A 9,468-nucleotide genomic window follows, 5' to 3' on the forward strand; every position below is an offset into this window, starting at 1 on the left:
AAAAAAAAAAAGAAAAAGAAAAAAAAAAAGAAAAAGAAAAAAAAAAAGAAGAGAGACCTCTCCCCCAATTAATACGGAGATGATGACAGTGGAGGGGAGGGGGCCCGAGAAGGGGTGTGCGTGGATGCAGATGGGGGTGTGGAGGCAGAGGGGGGTGGGGGTCGTATCTTTCGCATTAAAAGAAATAAAGCTTTTTATGTTTAAAAAAACAGAATACGAAGCCGACGAGCACATGACATTAACGCGGTTCGGGACCGGCGCGGAGATGAGCGGGGCTTCGAGCTGCTGCCACGCTCCATTTGTTCCGACCCTGGGCCAAGCGACGCAGCTGCGGGACCTCCAACCCCACGCCTTCCCCCATCCCCCCCCCCACCCCCTTTGGGCTCCTTAGCACGGGTCCCCGCGACTCTGGGCCTCTGGGCCTCCCCTAGCCCCGTTAACCCCTTCCCTGCTCCCCAGGGCCCGTCCCGTCCCCTGGCAGCGGGCACCCGGCCGTGGTTCTTTACCTCCGGACAGCCGCGCTCTCTCCAGGTGCAACTAACTGGGGGGGAGGGGGGGGCTGGAGGGAGGGCAGGGCGGGGCTGTAACGGGGCCCCCGAGAGCACAGAATCCGCTTTGGGACCGTCAGACGTGAACTTGCAAAGGAGAGGAGGCTGAAGGGGCCTTACTGCTCCGAGAGGTCAATGGCGGCCCAAAAGGGGCTTACAAATAAATCAGTGCGCACCTTCCGCCCCCCCCACACCCCGGCAGCCAACGCGATGCCCCCTCCCCCGGGTACCTCCTGCTGCCCCTCGCACGTCCCCTCGCCCTCGCCCTGCCTTCCTCCCGGCCCCACATCTGGTTCCTATTGCCCGCTTACCTTGAAGTTCTCGGTAATAAAGATATTACGCAAACTGCATCCACAGTTCTTCAGTCAAAAAAAAAAAAAAAAAAAAAAAATAAAAAAAAAAAAGTTTAAAAAAAAAAATTTTAAAAAATTGTTTGGGATTAAAGGACATTCTCCAAAGTTAATGAAGTTACTTTTACATTGCTTCCTTGTCTAGTCTCTCACATCTTAAAAAAAAAAAAAAAAAGAAAAATAAAAAAAAAAAAGTTAAAAATAAAAAAAAAAAGGAAAAGAGGGGAAAAAATGAAAAAGAAAGAAAGAAGCTAGGAAGAAAGGAAAGGAAGGAGAAGAAGGCCCTTAACTCCTTTGGGATCGGGGGCTCTGGCGGCTCCCTGTTCCCAGCGGCTCCCCCCGAGCCCAGCTCGCGTGTCCCCCCGCTGCCCCCGGTTTATTTCCCAGCGCAGAGCGGGGCAGCCCTGCGGCTTTCATCTCTTTGTAGGTATCTGGGGGAGCGGGGGGCTGCTGGGGGAGGGGGGGGGGACTGAGGCAGCCGCCGCCCCTGCTGGGGTTTGTGGGCAGGCAGCAGCAGAGAGGACGGAGCGAGCCGCGGGGTCACCTCTCGGCGCTGCCCTTGAGAGAACGGGGCTCCCCCCTCGCCCCCCACGCTTGGTCTCGAATCATTCCTCTCTCTCTGAGCCGTGCGGCCGCCCCGGGCTCCCGCAGGTTTCTGTTCCAAGACAGCTTCCAGAGGATTTTCCCTCCTTATTCTCTTTATTACCTGCTTAATTCTTTCCTCGTTTTTCCGTTTCTCTCTTTACCTCCCGGCTTCCCCCCCACCGCAGCTTCCTCTCTCCCTCTCCACGACTTAATAAAAAGCAAAGCACCACAACGCACGCCGCTTTTTCCCCACTACCAGGCAGCCCTGGAGACGGACGGCGGCGGGGCTCTCCCGATGCCCGCTGCCCGCAGCCGGAGGAGCCCCGCACACCTCCTGGGCCGCCGTGCGCGCTGTGTGCGGGCAGTGAGAGCCGTGCAGGCAACGTGGGCTGTGAGGGCATTGAGGGCTGCGGAGACACCGCTCTGAGAAAGAAGCTGTGCAGTTCTGTGGCGATTTCTGCTCAGCGAAGCTGATGCTAAAATAGCTGTTTAAAAAATAAATAAATAAAATAAAAGAGAGGGAGAGATTTCAGGATGAAGCGGGAGACGATGGAAGTGATTTTTCTTTTATTACTATTTTTCCAGCAGAGCCGGGATGCGGGTTCCGGGGGCACCGACGAGCCGGTCCGGGGAGCGCTGCGCGGCCCCTCCTGGCTCAGGGCTGCAACGAAAAGTCCATTGGGTCCCTGCGGAGGTTGATGCGCGGCCGCGGAAAGGAACGCAATAAACTCCTTTCTCCAATGGCCAATTTGTGCCTCTGGGAGCGGGCGGTTACCTCGGGAATCGTTACCGAGAGAAATGGCGTACGCCAATAGCTGGCGGAGTGGTGGTGAGGGAGGGGTATAACGGGAAACCGCTTATCCCGAGCGTTCTCCTTTGGCAGAGGTGAGTTATCCTTGAAACCCTCCCGGGTATTTTTGAGGAGGACCCCCCAGCCCCGTTCCTGTGCGTGGAGCCCCTCGAACAGAACCGCGACGCGCGGCCGCCGGGCTCCTCTCCCCGCTACCGCCCATCCAGTGCGGGATGGCCCTGTGCGGGGCTCTGAGAGGCGGCGCGGGGCGGGAGGGGCGCGACCCCATCCCATCGTTCTTCTTTCGAGTGTCCCCTAATCTGCTCTGTCCCTACAAAGAACGCTTCCAAAAGGGAAAAGCGAAAGAGCAGCCGAAAGGTCTGCGCTCCGCTGGGCTATTCACGAAGCGTGCGTTTGTGTGCGCTTTATATCGGGACCGCTCTCGGGCACAACCGCCGCTGGTTTGGGAGTGGGTACTCCCGAGTGTCCCTTCCCACACGGGGACGCTCAGGTCGGAGCGATTCGGCTCCGAGCGCCGGGTGGCAGCGGTCGCCAGACCGGTCCGTGTGGGGACCCATTCACCGCGTCCTCCTCGGCGACCGTGCGTGATCCCCTCCCGGCGACACCCCCGAGTGAAGCGGGCTGGCCGGGCAGCTCCTCCCGGTCCTTCCCGAGGGCCCTTCTCTTTCTCTGGGGGCAGAAGCGGGCACCGCTCGCGGTGAGGCGCAGGGCGAGGGGCGGGCGACGGTGGGTGGATGCTACACCGCCACCTCTGCGAAAACGACCCCAGCCCATCTCCTGCATCTCAGCCACCCCGGCTTGTGCCAAGGGCCGGCCACAGGCCGCAGTGCCCTCCGGTGCCGCAGCCAAATTGGGGAGAAGCCCGAAACACGCTCCTCCGCTTTTCCACCCCCGTCGGAGGAGCCCCGGGGTGAGGCACGGCGGGGCTCGGGGGGCCGCTCCAGGACCACTGTTCCCTCCTGGGAGAGAGCGATGCGGGGAGGGGGCTCACCTCACCAGAGGGGCTACAAAGATGGGGCAACTTTCACCCCGCTCCTTCCGCCCTTTGGCAGAACCTCGCTCTTGGAAATCGTCTCCGGTTTATTTTCTCATTGGGTTATTTGGCGTGGTCACTTCAGAGCTGCGGGCTCCTTTTGTACCGGACAGAGATCTGAAGGCGGCCTATTTATAACGGCACTGAGAAAGGGGAGAGAGGGGGAACAGTCCTTGCGCTAAGCTCCCCAAAGTGTTGTTGTTGTCACTATTATTGTTGTCGTTATTATTATCATTATCATTATTATGTTTGCATCGGTACGAAGGTCGAGTCTTTATTTCAGGAGCGGACTTTGCCCAGCAACAGCTCCGCTGTACCTCCCGGCTCAACAACCCCTTCTACAACCCCCGGGCGGGGGCTGTGCTAGGAGGTATACGTAAAATACACACATTCTGCCTCTATCCGTGCAGTGTCGATCATTATTAAAAAGCGTTCCTGGCGGCGTGAGGGAGCTTACATTGAAAAAGAGCTGACCCCAGGGAGAGCGCAGGAGGAGGCTCGGGCCAGGCAGGGCTGCCCCTGCCCCCCGGGCTCGTGCGGACACAGCTCTCCCCCTCACCCCGAAGTCCCTTCGCTGCCTCTCAGCCCCGCGCTCCGGGCAGATCACCAAGTCCGCGTTGTGTGCATCCGAATCTGGCACCTGTCTGTGCTCTCGGTTACGGCCTCCAGCCCCGCTCCGCCCCGGCTCCTCTCAGGTTAACCAGCAAAATGAAATATATATATATATATTATTAATAACCATAATGTATTTGATTTTTTTTCAGTTTTGTTTTGTTTTGTTTTTGTTTTCAATTCAGTGCCGGGTAGTGCTCGAGTAAGATTATGGACCCTTCTCTACTCTCTGCCCCCGAGTCTCAATGCCCGGGCACAGCTCCGTCCCTTTTTCCCCACCTTCATTGTCCTCAGAAAATCATGGAACCGAAAATCAGCGTCTTTGGCATCACGGGGCCCCCGATGACGCCATCAGGCGGGAGCCAATGGGAGGGCCTCGTAGGGACGGCCCCGCGCCCCTCTCCGCGCTGCGGGACCCGGGTGGGCAGCGCCGGGCTCGGCCCGGGGAGCTCCGGCCGCAGCGCTGGGCCGCAGCGCTCCTCCGGACACCAGTGCCCGTCAGCTGGGAGGGCATCGCAGGAGCGGAATTGTCAGTGGCTATCTGCAAATTCCTTCCCGCAGGCAAAAATCCACTTGCTATTAATTTCCTCGACACTTTCCATTGGCTCGTGACCTCGCCAGACCTTTCGCTGAAGTCAGGGGTTATTTTTTGATCGAATCCGCAGCCCCTGTGTCAGGCACGGAAACACTTTGGGTTCAGTGGGACCCCCGACCCAGAGCTCCGGGCACGGGGTGAGGGCAGCCCCAGAGGGGGCCGCGATGTGTCGTGAGTGAGGCGTTTCCCCCCCGGGAATGTCCTCTTTGCCCTGAGCACGAAACAAAGAGGCCGCGGACGAGGGGGTTCCGAGAGCAAGGCAGCCGGCGGCACTCGGTGCACCTGTCAGCGCGGCTCCCCCTGACCTTTCCGAGCCGGGCAGAGCGGGGACGACCCGCGGCGGGGGGGCGACGGGAAAAGAAGCCGAGCGAGGGAGAAGCGTCGAGGGGCAGCGGGGAGGGAGCTCTCCCTCGGCCCCGGCTCCGTCGCCCACCGCCCGCATCCCTCGGCCGGGAGCAGCCGGTGCCCACCGCGAGGCGGACGGAAAGAGCTCCCGGAAAGGCGGGCAGGGGAGGAGAGCCCGTGCTTCGGGGAGATCCTCCTCTCCGCCGTGCTGCCCCTCTCGAAGCCCCGGCTGCGTCCCCTCGGCCGGCAGCCCCGTTCGCGGCTCCCACGTCCCACCACTCGCACCGCCGTTTCCCTCCCGGGTCGTTCGCAAAAAATCCGTCTTTCTTCTCGTAATCTGCGAGTAACCACCGAAAATCATCCCGAGAACAAACACGACGGGAGCCCCGCGAATAAATACATTTTCCACCCGCTGCTAAGAATATTAACCGTTACGAATTTTTCTTTTTCCTTATTATAATTATCTCCCAATAACAAGAATCACATCAACATACCAGGCGGTCAGGGCAAACTATTTTTCGTGCGATTTGAGCCGGAAAGTGGACTCAGGGCGGCCACAGCGGCCACAGCAGCTCCCACACATGATCCGGGCCCGCTCCCCGCGGCACTGCGCTGCTCTCGCCCCTACGTGGGCAGCACCGATCCACGGGGCAGCCCCGAAGGAATCGCCCCCTTCTTCGAGATTCCCATCGGACTCACTCGGGGAGGGAAGAAAAAGAGAGAAAGCAGCTTTTAGGGACTTTTTTTTTTTTTTTTTTTGGCGTGGGAGGGAGGTCAGGTGAGGTGTCGAAAAGCCCCTTCCAAGAATGTCCTGACAAGGGAGAAGAGCAGAGCCAGGATGCAAAGGGCATTTGGAAATAACGTGCTTGACTTCTCTGCTCGGCTCCTCTCGGGACAGTCTGCAGCCCGGCTGCCGCCCCCTCCTCATCCCGTCCCGAGACGGGTTCCTAGCGGGGCTCCCTGCTGCCCCTGAACCTTCTGACCAGAGCTGTGACCTTTGCTTTTCTATTACTCGTTTGCTTGCTTATTTTTTAAAGCCTTCCAGGAACGTGGCTTTTCCGTTTGGTTTGTTTGTTTGGTTTGGGTTTTTTGGGGGGTTTTTTTTTGTTGTTGTTGTTTTTTTGGTTTTTTTTTTTGAGCTCCCACAAAAAAACCAACCAACCAACCAACCAACCAAACAACAACAACAACAACAAAAAACAAAAAAACAACCAACCAAAAAACCAACCCAATCAGTGCTGATAGTGTCAGCGTAAACTGGGGGGATCTGGATCCATGGGTCTTGCAGATCTTCACAAGATGCTTCAGGATTTCTCTTATAGAAAACACCCAAGAAAGGTTGCCAACAGTGGAGCAGGCAGAGGGGTTGCCTGGATGTACAACCCTTGGGGATGGTATTTACTGGCAAATCTCATGCCCTTGTTTTGAGGTGGGGAAACTCAGGCTCAGGCAAGCAATCGCGCAAACTCACACAGAGCCACAGAGTTTGCTGTCTGCTGGGAAGATTGCTCAAGAGTCCTGCAGGTCTCTGCCACCTCCATCCCATGAGCAGCTCAGTAGCATCAGCCCTTCTCCCAGGTGAGTTTTGGGTGCAAGGGCACTGAGAGACACAGGAACACAGAAGGCTGGGATTTCCCCAGGTGTAGAGCTGCTTCTTCCAGATACTGAGAAAGCTGGACACCAGTTTAGACTGCTGAGTTGGAAACCTTGGTTATGTGCAGCCAACCTCCAAACTGCATGGCCAGAAATCTCACTCAGCCACAGGGAATGACTTCTGTCCATCAGCAGCCACCCTCAGCTCTTAGGGGTCATCCACCCATGAAAGCTCCACATCATCTGAAGTGAGCACTAAGAAAACCTGGGGAGGGTGACACCACCAGCAAACCCACCTCCAAGGCAGGAGCAGTGACTTGGTATGAACTGTTATCTGTGGTGGCTTGAAGACCAGAAAGATGGGGAAAGAAAAGGAGCACAACCAACAGCAAAAATGATAACGCCAATGAAACAAAAGCAGTGCCTCCACAGCCACTGCAGCACGGGAACTGTGGATGCATCAGTGGTTGGATGGACAGCCAGACCTTCGCATCAGCAGTGACAGTCCGCTCAGCTGAGCCCCAGGGCCACCTGTGTCCTCCCTGCTGCTCAGATTTATAGAGTGTAACATTTTAATAAAAAACACACACACCTCTCCACTTTGGTGCATTAAGAGATTTCTAGCAAAACACAGTAATGTTGCTATAAATTTCCCTCCCAGCACCCTCACAAGTAATAACTCAAGCCCCAGGATTTTGTATTTAATGTTTATTTTGATGGCTGCATTCCAGAAAGAAAAGGGAAAAAGAGGCAAAATCTACTCAACCACTCTCCCCATTGCTATTAGCCTGATGTTTTCAATAAAATTTAGTGCAAACTGGGAAACAAACACTTGGAAAAAGAAAGGAGGAAAACAAGCACACTTGGGCAAGATTCTCCTAGACATCTGCCAAGGCCTGGTCTCCAGTGTTGGCTTAAATAGCAGATGTCCTGCCGTGGGTTCTCATTATGTCCTTCTCCCCTGGCACGTTTGAACTGCACCCCAGGGAGCTGTACTTGTGTCAAGCAAAGTTCCATGTTGGGATGCTCAGAAGTACTGAGAATTATGGGGGCTTGAGGTTGAGACAGCAGTCTGGAAGTTATAGATTGAATCTCGGCCACATAACGCAAGTCCAGAATACTGGGGGTATGGCGAGTAATGTTCAAGGTAAATGGCAGAGCTATCTGAACCTCTCAGAGCACCTGCTTATCTGTGAAGCCACCAGTCCTTCACTTTCACCAATGCTAAGTCTGTGTGTTCCACTGAGAATGGAAGAAAGCCCATGGATCGGTGGTGGTACACCCAGATGTGACAGAACATCTTCCAGCAGAAAGCTTTCTGTGCTTGCTTCAAGAGATGACTCTTGAGTCTGCTGAGAGCAGCTTAAACCCGCATACAATGGTGAATATTTACCCAGATGTGATTTAAACTTCTGATTGCTTACCCAGAAGTAGCAACCCTTGAATCTGACTTGATTTAGATGTGGTTAAAAAAATGTGCTGAGGGCAGCAACACTACATAGGCAGGTTGCTAACTAATGAGAGATGTGTCCCATCTGTCCATTGAGCACTTGCCTGCAAAGGGCATTGGGGCTGATCTTGGGGACCTTCACATTCAGAGCATGTGAAGCTCATCTGTGTGTGACACACCAGAAGGAGCCAATGGGCTTAGAGAATAACCGGATTTAAATACTGCAGAAATGTCTGAGATTGCCCTTTCTGCAAGACACATTTCAGCTTTCATCCCCTGTCCTGCAAGTATGGTTGCGCTTCAGCATTTGCATAAATGGGATCCTTATATCTCCCCACTTTTCAGCAGGAAAGATTCTGTGCCCTGGGCCAAGAGCACTGGATCATTGCCATCCAATTCTGCTATGATGGCACAGGAGTGATCCAATTCTATCTGGTGAGCAGGGCAATCTTACTCTTAAATTCACATTCAAAGTTGGGCTAAAGTCAACAAGGTATATAGAGAAAACCACACTTTAGATTCAACCTCTTCCATGCTGTTTGGCTTAGGACATGGGGTGTGTGGGGCAAGTGGTACCTCATAAACCAGATATTACAGTCATTACTTCCAGAAATGAAGGGATTCATTAATATTAATTAATTCATATCAATTCTTGTATTTCAGTGTAAAAGACAGATTGTGTTCACAGCACCTTGCTAGGAAGGAAGGCTGCTGCTCCTAAGAAGGATTTTGCACTGTTTGTGACTCTGAAATTTCCATGTCATGGAAGCTGGAATGGACTTATGCAGTGTGTCTTGATAACAAGCAGTCAGAAGAAAAAAAGGAAGACAACCAGATCACAGAGGGCCAAAAATATGTTACACGTCTTCATGGTGTCTTCCTGTGAGCCACTGTTCACTTCAGTAGCATGAAACAAACATCAAGAGTTGGTACTAAGCACACTGGCAAGAGAGCTCTTATCTCCTTTCCAGTGATGTCAAAACTGTATTTGCAGCCACAGAAGGGTTAGAAAATGCTCCAGGACTTTTCCTTCAGGTTGTGCTTGCTCTCTTGTTTTCAGTGCAGGGGAGTGGTTTCAATGATGGTAACACCAGTTTTACACATGAAACACAGTCCTTCCCTTTCTTTCCTCTCTTCTCTTCAACAGAAATGTAGTTGGGCAGACTATAGACATGTAGGGCAAGCCTGTTCACTATGACAGCAAAACAGTGTGAATGGAGCATGTACCTGCAGTCAGCAGGAGAGCTCAGTGAACAGCCTTTGGGACTTTTGGACTCATTTTAAGAAACACACCAGTCTGTGGTCACATGGGTCTGAAATGTGAGCCTGCTGTATCTGGAGTGGTTAAGCTCCATCTTTTTACCTGTTACATTTTTTCCCATCCTCCTTCCCTGCAGAATTCCCTACAGCAGGCTCAGCATACTGAATATCCAGTCTATTTTTTAACCTGTACAGATCAACGCAGCCCTGAAGACATCATGGTAATTTATACAAGGCCTTTGACTCCACATCATTACTTTCAATTCAGAAAAGGAGAAATCCAGTG

The sequence above is a fragment of the Coturnix japonica genome, chromosome 5 (genome assembly GCF_001577835.2).
Source record: "Coturnix japonica isolate 7356 chromosome 5, Coturnix japonica 2.1, whole genome shotgun sequence".
NCBI classification, from domain to species: domain Eukaryota; kingdom Metazoa; phylum Chordata; class Aves; order Galliformes; family Phasianidae; genus Coturnix; species Coturnix japonica.